This window comes from Eumetopias jubatus, unplaced genomic scaffold, assembly GCF_037043125.1.
Source record: "Eumetopias jubatus isolate StellerSeaLion01/CBP00866 unplaced genomic scaffold, mEumJub1_p1.0 scaffold_4, whole genome shotgun sequence".
Lineage (NCBI taxonomy): Eukaryota > Metazoa > Chordata > Mammalia > Carnivora > Otariidae > Eumetopias > Eumetopias jubatus.
In genome coordinates this window covers 59198278-59213694 of record NW_028274810.1, presented here as the reverse complement: position 1 = coordinate 59213694, position 15417 = coordinate 59198278, and the positions used below count along the sequence as shown (strand labels likewise).

At 41.1% G+C, this 15417-nt stretch overlaps 1 protein-coding gene across 9 annotated transcripts in view; it reads left to right on the top strand.

The window, feature by feature from the left end:
* FGGY (FGGY carbohydrate kinase domain containing) overlaps positions 1 to 15417 on the top strand; it is a 418161-nt gene that overhangs the window by 62583 nt on the left and 340161 nt on the right. The gene's annotated exons all lie outside the window — the stretch shown is intronic.

Genomic DNA, 15417 nt, shown 5'->3' with positions numbered 1-15417 from the left:
TATCGCTTTCTTAACTCGCTTTGACTGGATGTACTGTTTGTACATCTGCATGCGATTTTGCATACTTGAAACATCTTGAATCCATCTTCCACCTCCACTGCACATGCCCAAACACCATTGTTCCTATGAGGCCTGGAATGTTGGTATCCAAGGTGAAGACCGTTCATTAAAATTGGACACATTTGAAGGAGATGTGAACAGACCATCATGAAATGTGACTGTTTTTCCAAAGGCACTTTTTAAAAACATGGTGAATAAAAGAAAAAAAATTTTTTTCGGCCCCTAAATTGAAGGCAAGAGATATGTTTTTCGAGGAAGCTGATTTTAACTGGATGAGTGGGTTGCTTTTTATATTAATGTACCTGAATCATTGCAGAGTGTAGAGGTCTATATGTTGAAGTCACAATATTTTTCAATAAATTATGGATGTTATAAATAAGTATGTGCTACATGGCAGAGGCAATTTAAAAAATACTTGGTGTGAAGTAGCAGCTGCTATAATTAACAGAATGGCCGTGTGTGTGTAATAGAGACAGGTTGAACGTGAAATCTCAATGTCTGCAAGTCTGTTGTCATCCTGACCTCAGGTTTCAGGGGGTACACAAGAGAGGCAGCAGGACAGGGGGAGGGATTTTCTCATCTTGAAAATGATTTAGATAATCTGTACTGAACAAATCTGTGAGGAAGACGATCATTTCCCAGAGGACAGGTAAACCTGTATAAATACATATATTTAGGGAGGCAGGTGTTGATCTTAAAGTCAGCTCCTTCAGGGAGGGCTAAATCCTCCCCATTTTCCTTTTTATTTAAAGCTGAGGGAAGCTTGGAATAGGAGTACCATTTTCCCTGTGCTCTTCCTGTCTATCTCATTTTGTATGATTTGGACTTTTTCTTGGTAACAGTTGATAAGAGTTCAGTGTGAGGGGCTTCCAGAAAGGAGATAGTAGAGGGCGTGTTTCACAAGCACGCCATTCTTCATGTGAATTATTCTCCCCTACTGCTAGGGAAATGATCATTAGCCGCAGGTCTCAGGGAGTGGGGATCCACATGTGTATAAAAACAGCCTCAGCACACCTCAGATACTTACCCCTCTCTGGGGGAGCAGGCTCTGGGGGAGTGGTCTGAACTTGACTCCAGAAGGTACAGTTAGTCACTGTTGTACTGCTATCACCAATGGGGATGTCAGTGTGTGGGTGAAGATCTCATCTAGAGCATTCTTCTTTTGATGTGACATTAATTGTCTAAAGTTATTTCTAGAAGGACCTTTCTTTCTACCTTCGTGCAATAGTGAAACAACGATTTCCATCATTTTAGCCAAATGGACCTATTAGTCAAAGCAGTGCTAATAGTGTGGGTGTTGGCAATACCCCATTGGCCCACAAAATTTAAGGGCTCAAAAATAGAACTGCAGGGCACTTGGGTGGCTCAGTCGGTTAAGTGTCTGCCTTGGGGTCAGGATCAAGCCCCATGTCAGACTCCCTTCTCAACGGGGAGTCTGCTTCTCCTTCTCCCTCTCTGCACTCTCTCTCAAGTAAATAAATCCTTTTATAAAAAAAAAAATAGAACTGCAGATAGAGGAGGATCTTGCTTTCCTTCTCTTTTTCCTTGTGTGTGATTCAACCCAGGGAGTTGACTTCTCTGGTTCTTCCTGATGGCACTGGATAGTCTACACCATTTCCTGGTGTCTGATGCCATATTAAGACAGCAAGGAGTGGGCTTTTGAAGCTAGCTCTGGCTCAGATTTCAGTGTGGTGGCATGCATACCTACTGTAGAGTCACAGTGTGATTTATAGTTCTCCATTCTGCCAGACATGAGATGTGTGACCTTGGCCATGTCCGTTCCTTCTTTGAACCTATCTTTAAAATGGGGGTCATGATACCTACCTTGAAAGCTTGTTGGGAGAGTCCTCTTAAAGCAGTTTTTCCAAACTAGCCTGATGACAGGAATCAGCTGACTCATTTGTTCAAAGCACAAGACCCCCAGGGCCTCCAGTGTTTAGCCTACTGAATCAGAATCTCCTTGGGATACCTGGGAATTTATAGGTTAAACAAGTACCCCAGGTGGTTATATATGATCAGGTAATTTTGGGCAACACTGCTTACCAGAATATACAGGAAACTGATATGACTCTAAAGTACTTCACACCTGTGAGGGATTGGAAGTATTTTAAAACTTAATGAGCTCGGTAAATTTGAGAACAGGAGCTTCTTTTTTAGCCCATCAGAATGTGCCTGGGGGCTTCCATCCCCACCCACAACAGTCTGAAACCCTCAGGAAGCAGAAAGTTTAATGTTCAGAAATGATTTATTGGCTGTCCACTCTCCCCTGTCATTTTTTTTTTCTTATTGGCTGTGACACTCATGACTCATTCTGTTTTCATTAGTACAAATCTGCAATCCCCCCTCCCCCTGCCCGTTGCCCCAGACTCAGGAGCACCTTCAGAGGCCTTCTCTCCAGCTTCTCTCTCCTCGAGCAGAGCCTGTGGGCCTTGGGAGAGGGAGCGTTTCTCTTGCGAGGCTGTTGCCCTCTCCCTGGCACCCCTGGCTCTTACACCTGTCTTTCTCTCCTGTTGGTTCCTCAGTCTCTCAAGTCCTTCTCCCTTCTCTATTTCACCCTGCACAATTAGGACAAAACAAATGAGCCCTCTGAGCTTTCTCGAGTGTAGAATTGGGACAATGACAGCACCCAATCTGGGGCATTATTGTGTGGGCTGACCGAGGTAACAGAACTTCCAACACATTGATGAGAAATTTTTTGAAGGGATTGGCTATTTTATTTAGTTCCCTTTCTCTATCGATTTTGGCGGAGAGTCTTTGCATTAAGTTTCTGGCATAGTGGAAAGAGGGAAATCCTTGTAGTCAGACTGACCTGGGTTCAGTGTCTCCGTCGTGTACTGTCTACAAGAACCTGGGGTGAACTAGTTCCCCCACTGAGCCTCAGGTCCTTATCTGGATGTGTCCTCTTAAGGCCATTGAGGGAGTTAGAGGTATTGTACACACAGTATTACAACAGTGCATTGTTCTTTTAATAAAAAAATACCCATTGTCTGTCCCCTTTTCTAGAATAAGGGTGATGAGGGTCTGAGTTTGAATGTGCCTATACAAAAGACTTTGGGCAGTGAAACATGAACTTGGCATCGTTTGGGCCAAGGAGAGGTTCAGATTTGGTCTTTTTTTGGCTCTTACTATGATTGTTTTGGGAGGCTTTGGAGAAATGAGTGCCAGAAAAACTAGAGGGTGTTTTTTCTTTCTTTCTTTTTTTTGCTTTTTATTATTCTAGTGGAGTCAAGGCTAAAAAGTGATCAGATTTCACCTTGTCTTAAAGATTTCAGACTTGTTTTTGGCAGTGACATTGTGTAAGAAGTCCTCCTTCTCCTCTTCCCCTATTTGGCTTTGTCCTCCCCTTTTTGTCCACCCGCCTTTAGTTATTGTTCTCATTCCCCTAAATATGGTAGCTACCCTTGTTTATGTGGGTCACCGAGAAAGTCACCACCTGGCCTTTGATTAATTTGTAAATCAGCACCATTCTTTTCATTATATGAATGAAAATAATGATTGCTATTTTTGTTATTAATGCGATTGTTATTTTCAGGCACCTTCTCTCTATCTGTGCTAGGCGTATTAACAAATATGAACCCCATTAGTCCTCATGACCATTGGTTACAGCAGGTGGTGTTATCACCATTTTGCAGTTCAGAAATTGAAGCTGGATGCTTTAGTGATTTGCCCCGTTCTAACCCTTGAGTGGGTCACTACTCAGAATTTTGGTTACATGACAAATGGGAAGTCAGAAATTTGAACAATGCAATTTTGTATTATCAGACAAAAACATATTCATATATATAAATCCTCCCTCTAAAGAGATTTGAGATGACTGGTAATAGGATAAGATAAAAGGTGATAAAATATGTATGAAAAATCACAAAGGAGTGAAAATAGTACTAGAACAACTAAGATGAAGCTACGAACTTTGTAAAAGCTCTAAGATTCTTCATAATTACTAATAGATTTGTTTCCAAGCTTCCTAGTGGCCAAAGCAAAGATTAGAGCATTATCAAGATTAACTGAGTAAACAGATAAGAACCTTACTGCTGTTCAGGAGAAGTAGAACTCTTTCTAACACTGGAGAATGAGAGCAATTTCTCCTAGTTATCAAAGGTTCGCAGTATTCTATAAATTATTTAAAAGTGTGACTTAATAAGTTTAATTATAATTTCAAATACACTTTTTATTTTAAAACAGTTTTAGATTTATAGAAAAGTTGTAAAGACAGTATAGAAGAATTCCTAAATATTTGACACCCAGTTTCCCGTATTATTAATATCTTACATTAGTATGGTACCTCTGTCACAATTGATGGACCAATATTGAGACATTATTATTAACTAAATTCCATACTTTATTTATACAGCTTTAGTTTTTACCTAACGGCCAGGTTCCTATCCAGGATACCATAAATGTATATGGTTTAGTCATATCTCCTTAGGCTTTTCTTGGCTGTGACAGTTTCTCAACTTTGTTCTTGATGACCTTGACAGTTGTGAAGAGAACTAGTCATGTATATTATAGGATGGCCCCCTAATGGAATTTGTCTGATGTTTGTCTCATCATGAGACTTGGGTAGTATGTTTTTGGTAGACCACAGTACCATTCTCATCATATCACATCAAGGGTACACGCTATCAGTGTGACTTCATGTTGATGTTGACTTTGATCACCTGGCTAAGGTATTGTTTGTTAGACTTTTCCACCCTTAAGTTACTCCTCTCCTCCTTTTAGATGATACTTTTTGGAAGGAAGTCTCCATGCACAGTAGGCATGTAGGGAGTTATGTTTCACCTCTGTGAGGGCAGAGTATCTACATTTATTATTTTGAATTATTCTGTATGGGAGATTTGTCTGTTTTCAGTTCACTTATTTTCACTTCTTTGGACTAAAAGAAAGTGATGGCCAGGCTCTTTGAGTATAAGAGACACATTGGTAAGTTTGCTTTAGAACTTACTTACATGTTAGGCACTTGCAGTAATGAGCACTGGGTGTTATATGCAAGTGATGAGTCACTAAATTCTACCTCTGAAACTAATAATACACTATATGTTAATTAAATTGAATTTAAATAGAAAAAAAGAAGTTACATGTTAAAATTTCTGAGACTTTTCTATGGCCCATGAGACAAGGGAGCTGATTTATAAAATCTCAGGTTGGTTTTCCCCTTAGATTTCTTTATAGGATATGTTTGTTTATTTCCCTTCCCTTTCCTCTCCACTACAATGTACAATTCTGTGTAAGTTGTCAGTATTCTGTCCTCTACTTAAAGAGATGAATTTTATGGTTTTAAGAAACTGTAATCCCTATTAAAATTGCAAGTATTTTCCTGATTTGCATGGTTCTCTATGTTTTGAATTTATAGGAGATATTATTGTACTGTTATTTTTTCATGGTTATTTGCTAATCTGTCAGGAGAAGATTCTGGTCAGGTTATTGATCCAGATCTGTAGTCATTTTCCAGATATAATCTCCAGTATCTCAAAAATAGTATCATATTTAGACTTTTATTCTACTGTGTTTCTGTTTTTTAAAAAAATTATAAATCTACTTGTATAATTTATTTTTTACTTCATATGGTAGTCTATCTTCCATATCATTAAATATAATCTCAAAACATGTTTTGGATACCTGTATAATATGCTACCCTATATCAGTATAATGTCTGTGTCAATTTTGCCAAGTTTTTAGGATTAAAATAGTATTTTATTTATTTTTTAAGATTTTATTAGAGCGCATGCACAAGCGAAAGAGAGAGCGAGAGAGAGTGCATACATGAGAAGCGGGGAGGGGCAAAGGGAGAGGAGAAGCAGACTCCCCACTGAGCAGGGAGCCCAACACTGGGCTTAATCCCAGAACCCTGGGATCATGACCTGAGCCGAAGGCAGGCACTTAACTGACTGAGCCACTAAGGTGCCCCCAAAATGGTATATTATTTTAACTTTCACTTTTTGACTATTAAATGCAGTAAATTTTTCATATATTTAGCCACCACTGGTTTTATTAATTTATGTCAATGTCAGTTATTATGTCTATTACTATTATAAATGTCAATTACTAATATTTATATTGGATTTTGGTGTTTTCTTAGACATTGGTGAGAACTCTATGTGATCTATCAAAAGGATTGAATTATTGTTTTGCTATTTTCCCCAGGTGTTATTTTTGAAAAAATTTTAAACCTACAGGAAAGTTTAGAGAATGGCATATTGAACACCATATCTTTACCGAACCTTCCTCAACATTTTGTTCCATTTGTATCTCAAGTGCTCTGTGTTTATTTTGCTGAACCATTTGTAAATGAGTTGCAGACATCACCTACTTCCTCCTAAGTTCACAACATGATCACCTAAGACTACTGACAATCTTCTATGTAACCACAGGGTCATCATTACACTTAGAACAATTAACACTGATCTTCATTATTTGAATTCCTAACAGGTATCCCTGTTGTTAAGGGTTCAAAGTGTCACTCACTCTTGATTGCCACTGGGCTTCTGACTGATAGACACTACATAAAAAGCATATTAGCTAAATGAAGAATGGAAACCTACCTCATTATTTCAGAAAATGACACTTTAACCTCTAATGTATAGAGCTTCTGGTATATTGGGTGGATAATGCAGCTCATAAGTGAGACTAAACCACCATCTATGTGTTCAGGTGAACATGTACATATGGGGGGAAGGCAGACCGAATATGTCAACCAGTTCTCTAGTTAAGTAACTGGGTCAGCAACATGAATGTAGACCATGCTCAGGTGTGCTTAACTGAAGCCAAAGCCTGCTGGTTGCACTTAGGCATAGAAAGGGAAGGAGTACGGTTTTTCTTTCCTTTCTTTTTTTTTTTTTTAAGGTTTTTATTTATTTGAGAGAGGGAGCACAAGCAGGGAGGAGGGGCAGAGAGAGAGGGAAAAGCAGGCTCCCCTGCTGAGTGGGGAACCCAATGTGGGTTCATGACCTGAGCTGAAGGCAGGCACTTAACTGAGCCACCCAGGCGCCCCGGAAGGAGTGCGTTTGATGTTGTTCAAGGCATGGCTTGTCACCTGTCTTTAACACAGTCAGCCTTAAAACGTGTCTTAATATATTCCAGTCTCTCAGCCATCAGATGAGCCCTTACCCCTTTGGAGAAAATTAAATAAGGGCATGGGGTGCAGAGTCCACTGTGCCTCCCTGGTGCAGCACTGAGTGAATAGAGCAGGCTGTGGCTGCCTCGTCCTCCCTGAGGGCTGAGACAGCAGCATGGCCGGAAGAAAGGAGAAACTTCCCACTCTTGGCCTGTGGTGACCTTCCTGCCATCCATGTCCCTTACTTAGTACTTTACTTCCTGATCGCCTTTTGTAGTTGCGTATCTAAGATAAGACTTGATTAAAAAAGAGTTTTGTTGAGATATAATTCACATCCTATGTAAGTCACCCATTTAAAATATACATACAGTTCAATGCTTTTGATAGATGGCATTATTAATTTTTATTGTAAATTGTAAAAATAAGTATAGCATAAAACTTACCATTTTAACCATTTTTAAGAGTATATAGTTCAGCAATAATTACATTCCTGCTGTTGGACAACCATTACCACTGTTTGTTTTCAAAATTTACTCTTCTCCCCAAACAAAAAACTGTAGACTTTAAGCAGTAGCTCCCCATTCCTCCCTTCCACCAGCCCCTGGTAACCTCTAATCTGCTTTCTGTCTCCATGAATTTGCATACTCTACATACCTCACAGAAGTAGGATCATACAATATTTGGTGTTTTGTGTCTGGCTTATTTTACTTAGCATTATGTTTTCCAGATACATCCATGTTGTAGTCTGTGCCAGAATTTCCTTTTGGTGGCTGAAGGATACTGCATTGTGTTCATATACTACATTTTACTTTTCCATTCATCTGTTGATGGACCCATGATGGATGATTGGGTTGTTTCTTCCTTTTGGCTATTGTAAATAATGCGGTGAACATTGAGGTATAAGTATCCATTTGAGTCTCTTGCTTTCATTTCTTGTGGGTATATACCTAGGGGTAAAATGCCTGCATCATACGGTTAATCTGTGTTTAGCTTTTTGAGGAATTGCCAGATTTTTCCATAGTGGCTGTACCATTTTACATTCCCACCAGCAGTATATGGGGATGCCAGTTTTTCTACCTCTTCACCAATACTTTATTTCCTTTTGTATTTCTTTTTTATTTTAGCCATCCTTGTAACTATAGAATAGATTCTCATTATGACTTAAGGCTTGATTTTTTTAATGTTAGAAATGTGAATGAAAGTAAAATTGATTGAATTTAAATCATCCTAGAGATAACATTTTTTGGCCAGACCTTAGTTGAAACTGGATAAGGATTCTCTAGGAGTGTAATGAAATTAAAGAGTTCTGGGGGGAAAAAAATCACAGTTGTTCTTGACATGATGAATGCTAAGGCTCTTTGACTTGCATTGTTTTATGGCTCTACTGAAGGATGATTTCCAGAACAATGGTATAAAACAGTGCTTCTAGGTTCTAGGAAGAACGATTCAGTCCTCTCACATCAGCTTATTTTTTAGTATATCTCATAGTGCTGAGAAATGGCCTGTAAATATTAGCTGTTCTTTACCCTTATTTTTGGGAAGGAGAAGTGCTTTCACTGTCTACAGAAGAAGTATGATCTTTACCTCTTCACTGAGAAATAATAGAAATAATAGAAAATTTAAAAAAAATTGCTTAAACACAAGTGTTCATTCTTTTCTGTAAATAAATGGAGACATATGGAGTCTTAAGCTCTTGCATCAGCCCCGTGAAGTTATCAAGGACACTAGCTCTTTTGATATTTTCACTTCACCATCCTTAGCCCTGACTTCTATCCTCAAGGTCACCCCATGGTCCAAGCTGGCTGCTGGAGTCTCTGTTGTCCAGTCTACATTCTTTGTGGCAGGGAGAAGGAAGACAGGGGTGCGTAGAGAGGATGTTCCACATACCTGAGTCAGCCTTATTTAAACAACATTCATAGAAGATCTACCTAATCCTTCTGTTTGTATATCCTTGGCCAGCCCTCAGGTTTATGGTCAAGCTTAGTTTAATGGTGCCCAGACAAAATAGGCTTTTAGCTGGATGCATTGCTACCTGAATGAAATTGGGTTTCTCTTACTACTAAAGCAAAAAAAGAGAATTAGTATTGGGCAGGTAAAAAGATAATCGCAGAATTGTCATTTTGCAGGAAATTACATTGACCCATATCTCAGATACCAATGTGTAATCCATCTATGATAGTGATCGGGAGGAAGTTGAGGATGGCTGAAGCCATGGGGGAAGTGGTATATGGTTTGAAGTAACTGTGGCTCACAATTTCTGTCATTCATTCATTCACTCATTCACTTATTCCTTGCATAGATATTAATAGAGCACCAAGAAGTACCCTCCCTCTAATCTAGAAGTAGGTAGGTACACATTTGTTTAAACTATTCAAATGTATGTGAAGGCTAGAGCCAGATACTCCTTAGCCCAAAGCTTTGCTCTGCCATTTATCAGCTGGGTAGATTTGGGCAAGTGGTCTTTGGGCAATTCATTTAATCCCTCTCAGTCCCAGGGTAGGTGTCAAGAGACCTCATAAAGGTAAGTATCCAGAGGCTGAAAGTCCAGGTAGGCAGGAGAGAATGGAATGTTCCGAGTCCATCAGGGGACAGGAGAGGGCTTCTCATCCATGCCTAACAGAAGCACCAGAGCCCGGGCACAGATCCTCTGCAACTGGGCCTTCTACTGTTGCCCTACACTGATGCTTGACTGTGGGATCACTGACTGTCCCTCTTTATCTGTCATGTTGAAACTCTGCAGAAGGATGAGTTTCTTTCTTCACTTTTCATCAGTAAAGTAAATCTGGACAGAAAAGGTTAAAAATCCCCACCTTTGGCCTTTGGAACAAAGGAGGTAAAAATGTGTGACCTCGGGTGGTTATATTATGCACCCTTTGTTAAGAACTACTAGTCTGAATTTGTTCGGTGTCTATGCACTTTTTTTTCAGCTCTCTGCTGCATACATCTAGACAAGAATTTTCTATGCCTGAAAGATGATAGTCGATATGACTGTGATTTTCCAGCCGAGCAGCAATATAGCGTTTTCTTTACCTAACACTTTGCTCTAAGACCTTGCATCACTTTTAGAATGTAATCCCATGTGCTCTTTCAGTATGGTAAAGTAGAACAACCTCTGAATACGATTCCGCATTTATAAATAGTGTGATGGTGTATTCTCTGCTGGAAATGTTTGAAACTGTGACAGTGTTAAACAGAGATCTCATTTTCCAGGGTGACATGACTGAACCCAGAGATGGAGTAGTGGTTAGATTTTGAAGGGACCTCCCCATACCACACATTGCTTCAGGGTCACTTCTGTGCCCTGAGAAGGCATCCCTCAGACGGACAGGGCATCATGGTCTTTCTGGCTTCTGATGATTTGTTTCCCATTCAGGGTGGCTGCCTCTGTTGGACAACTCTTTTGTGAACTTTGCCATTGGGCCTTTGGGATATGTTGTACGTACCTCTGTGATTCTGGGGACCTAGTTTCAGTCGCTGATGAAAGGTATAACATTCAGTCCTGGGTCCCATGCTACTGGAAAGGCTTGCTGGTGCCCAGGACCTACATCATGAGATGCACAAGGGGGCATGGTTTGAAACTGGGAAGATGGGTGTCTGGTGCAGCTAGGTCACCTTGGGCCTCCTGTCTCTCAGTTCCTTTGTCTGTGAAACTTGGTGGTTGGATTAGGTGATCCCTTCAGGACTAAAGTTCTCAGTCCATGAGATGTATTGGTATTGGCCAAAGTCTCTCTTTGGATTCTTTCTTAAAACTCATTCCTTTGTAAAAAGTTATTGTTAAACTCTACAACTCAACCATTTGGGCTGGAATTTGGTGTCAGAATGCTGTATCCTTTTTCTTCTTTTTTCTCTTCTTCACTTCTATTTAATTTATTTTTTATATATATGTTACTTTTTTCTTGTTTTCTTCATTTTCCTTTCTTCCTCTCTCTAAATTATTGTCAAGGGCCTTTGAAGAGAATTCTTAAATGTTATTAAGAAATTGCAGTCAGGGAGTCCTTTGTTCCCAAGCCATTTAGAAGATTGTTTTTCCTTTTGTTAAATACAAAAAATTGTCAACCTGTGTCATTAAAATGTGCCAAAAACCGCATTCACCAGTAAAAAGTGTCAGCTCTCATTATTGCGCAGATATTATTCTTTTCAAAAGCTGAGCACTCTCCCCAGGCTTTCTAAACAATCTTCGGCTCATTCATCTTCCTGGTTTCGTTACATTTTGAACTTCTCTGGGTCTATATAGGGTGGCAGCCTGTCTTTTAAAAATTAATGGGTTCCAAATGCCATTCAAACCTATTTCCGCCTCAACCTCCCGCTCCTCTCTCCAGCCCTGCCTGTTAGGAGTCTTATATTCTGTATAAATATTGAGCTGGAGATAGTTTCTAAAGAGGTGTTTGGACTTTTAATTAACACTGACAGCCTGTCTGCTTGGGATTTTGCTCTCCTGTCTCCATGGAAAAGTCAGGCAGGTCAGTATGGAGAGGGGAGGGAGGCTCCACAGTGGATATGTTCCTGGCGGCTGGCCCCAGGGACACTGAACTCTGAGCCAACCATGAAGTCATTTTGAATTTAAGGAGTCTTGCTAATCCAAGGCAATGTGTCTTAATTTGACAAAGTAAAGGCTGCCCGATAAGCAACCCTAACTACAAGTTCTGTGAAACTGGGGGTGTTTGTAAGTTTAGATTGTGCTAGAGAAATGTGGTGATGTGGAAGAATGGGCTCATTTTCTTCTGTTTACTCCTTTTCCCACCCCAGCCCCCTCTCCTCTCCTCTCCTCTCTCTCTCTCCCTCTCTCACTCACTCACTTTGGCCCAATTCAGCCCTGCAGTCTGGCCTCTGCAGTGGCTTGATGTGAAATTTGAGAAACATATGTAGTTTTCTATTTCAGGAAAATGATCTCAGGGATTGAATGTGTTTTTTTGTTGGCTGTTAAGCTCTGATCTTGCCCAGTGTGGTTTTTTGATGATGGGAAAGAGGCTTCGAAGTGCTTTTTATCAGAATTTCGTGTAATAAACCTTAAGGCTTGGTTTCTTTAGTTCCGCCCCTCCCCCCTCCCCAGCCCACGACTCAATGTCATCTCTTTTGGCAGAAGTGGGAAGAAGTGCACATTGTTCGTATTACAATCAATTCATTGCTGCTGGCACACATACACAAAAATGGCCACTGTGTCTGTCTTTCACAAAAGCTATTTTAAATGTAGTTCAGTGGAGGACCAGGGGTCTGCATACTGTTGCTCATAAAGGAACAGAGATTCATGGGGGAGAAGTCTGCTTTTGTTTGGCCTTGTAAGGGCCAGTATTCTTCTTTGTTCTAGAGGTGAGTGCCAACAATGGGCCTAGTGCCCTGTAAACCAAACTTCATCGACCCAGCCATGCAGAGGATGCACAGGCCAGCATCTCTGGGGCCTGTCGGGACAGGGGCCCAGTGGATTCAGGCGAGTGGGCCGGGGTGAGGGCCCTGGGCCCTGGCTGAGAGGTGGGAGGTGAACTCAGTATTTTCCGTTAGGTCTGACCTGCCCCATGGCTGAAGCATGACTCCAGCCCTTGCAGGCATCTCCCTCATGGTGGAGAAAGGCTCCATGACCGTGGTTATCCACCAACCATGAGCTTCCTGAAGACAGTAGCGTGTGTGTTGACATCTTTGTATCCGCAGAGCGCTTGCTGAATTAACGAGAGAATAATGTGCTTCGATGGAGGTCTCCACAGGATATGCTGGGGATGCAAAGAGGGGATCAACCTACTCACCCTCAGACTTGGGATGGGGTAAGGAGGATGAAGCAGGAGAAAGCACAGGAAAGGCATATCCAGAGGGAAGGGGGCTGACATTCCTGGCAGTATTATGCTATTTGATCCTTATATCATTTTTACAGATGAGGAAAATAAGACTCAGAGAGGTCAAGCCATACATTCAAGATCACACAGCTACTAAGGAGCAGAGAAACTCTGAAGCTCCTAAGCCATGCCCCTTGTTGTGGCCCATCTTACTAGCAGGGGTCAAGGATGAAAACCCTAGTTCCTCTCACACTGAACTTGGCTCCACCTTCTTTTTTGTCTTAGAGGTGAACTGACCATCTCCTTTGGTTCCCAAAATCTGGCATTTGTTGCAGTAGGTTGGGAAAGTCTAAGAGACTTTAGGGCAGTGGCAGAGGTGGGCCTCCCATAAAGTGAATGCAGTGAAGCTTAAACTTGACCCTCACTTGCATGGGCCCTTCTGAGTGCTGGGAGTTATTGGGAGTTGTAAAATATTCCAGGTGGGGAGAGGTTGCTGTAGGAAGTATTTCTACCTAGGCATTTCTGATCTCAGGAAAAATGGGACTTCAATCCCCAAGGCTCTGGTTATTTGTTTTAATTTTTTTCCTTTTGTAAATATTTGTCATTACGCATGACTTTATATTCTTAATTTGTATTCCTTTTCTCAAAGAGCGCCCCCCCCTCCCCCGCCCCACATAAAAGCTTCCAAACCTGGATTTGCCCTGGGTAGTGGTGTGAGGGGAAGGAAGGTGAACTGAAGAGTGGAAGGCTGAGTTCGGATTCTGGTGTAACATGAGAGCCCAGGAACTGATGGTGTGACCTTGAGCAAGTTACTTAGCTTTTGTGCACTATATTTCCCTCCTCTGTACTTCATGGGCTTATTATGGGGACAGGAAGAGTATTTTCACAGAACTGAGACATGAACTGCCTTCATCTTCTGGCACTCTTTATCACACACCAGCATTCTGGCCCCATCTGACGTCCTCCCGGGTCCCTGGGCTTCTTCATGTCCTCTTGCTTTTGCACATACTCTTCCCTCTCTCTAGAATGTCCCTCATGTGCTCTGATTTCTACTTGGTGAGCTGTTGCTGTTGCTCATCCCTTAGGGCCCATCTTCAAACCCATCAGACTCCCTGGGACTTCTCTTTTATACCCTTGACCCTTGATCAGTGCAGGGCTTCCTGGCACTGACCCCCATGCTATTGAAAATCCACATCTCACTTTTTACTCTTCCACAACTACCAATAGGCTACTGTTGACTGGAACCTTACTGGTAACATAAACAATTGACTAACACGTATTTTATGGGTTATATGTATTATACGCTGCATTCTACAATAAAGTAAGCTAGAGAAAAGAAGGGTTATTAAGAAAGTCACAAGGAAGAGAAAATATATTTACAGTACTGTGCTTTATCTATTGAAAAAAATCCACATGTAAGTGGACCCGTGCAGTTCAAACCTGTGTTGGTCTAGGGTCAAGGGTGCTGTAGGTGTTTCTCAGCATGTTTTTCTTCTCTTAGCTCAGGAACCTTTGGGTTAAGAAATGACAGTTTATTCACCTTTGCGGCCCCTGGTGCAGAGCGCATGAAACCTTAGGAGCGGGGAAATTTGGAGGCAATGAGTGGAAAGAGTTTCTCTGATCATGCCATTATGTTTTAGAAGTCATAATACATTGTTCCAGAAAAGCTGTATGGTGTGATTACAAATAATCATCTTTTTCCATTCGGTTTATGCTCCACTTTAGGAAGTGTTCTTGGTGTCTGATTGATCTTCAATTTGAAATGACTTTGTAGCCTTTTCTCTTGGCTTCCCTGCTTTTAACATCTGATTTAAGCAGATAACACTTGGTAAACAACTACTTAAGTTGCCTTCCTTGCCTTCCTAACTTTGTGAGTGCGGGACCTTGTGTTTGGTCCATGCTCCATCCTTTTTTTTTTTTTAAGATTTTATTTATTTATTTGAGAGAGAGAAAATGAGAGAGAGAGAAAGCACATGGCGGGGGGGGGAAGGGTCAGAGAGAGAAGCAGACAACCCGCTGAGCAGGGAGCCCGATGCGGGACTCGATCCAGGGACTCCAGGATCATGACCTGAGCCCAAGGCAGCCGCTTAACTAACTGAGCCACCCAGGCGCCACGCTCCATCCTTAAGTCCTAACGCTGGGATTGGCACAGAGGAATAGTTCTCGAGGTAGAAAAAGTTATATTATTTATAGTATTAGTAGTTTAAACTTGTTACAGGGTACTTAGCATGTGCTGGCTCATCATGAGCCTTCAGATATACTAGCCCTTTTTGTCTCCCCAGTATCCCCGTGTTATATGTACTGTAATTATCATGCATATTTGGTAGCAAAGGAAACTGAGGCTCAAAGGGGCCAAGAAACTTGTCCAAGGTCACGGAGTTAATGAACGATAGAACTGGGATTTGAACCCAGGCAGTTGTTGTAGAATCCTGGCTTTTTACTGCCATGGTAAACTGTCCCTGATTAGTACTAATTAGCTCAGTAATGTGTTTTGTTTTTTTTTTACCTGATAATTAAGGGAATCTAATGAGACCCGTTTTTCTA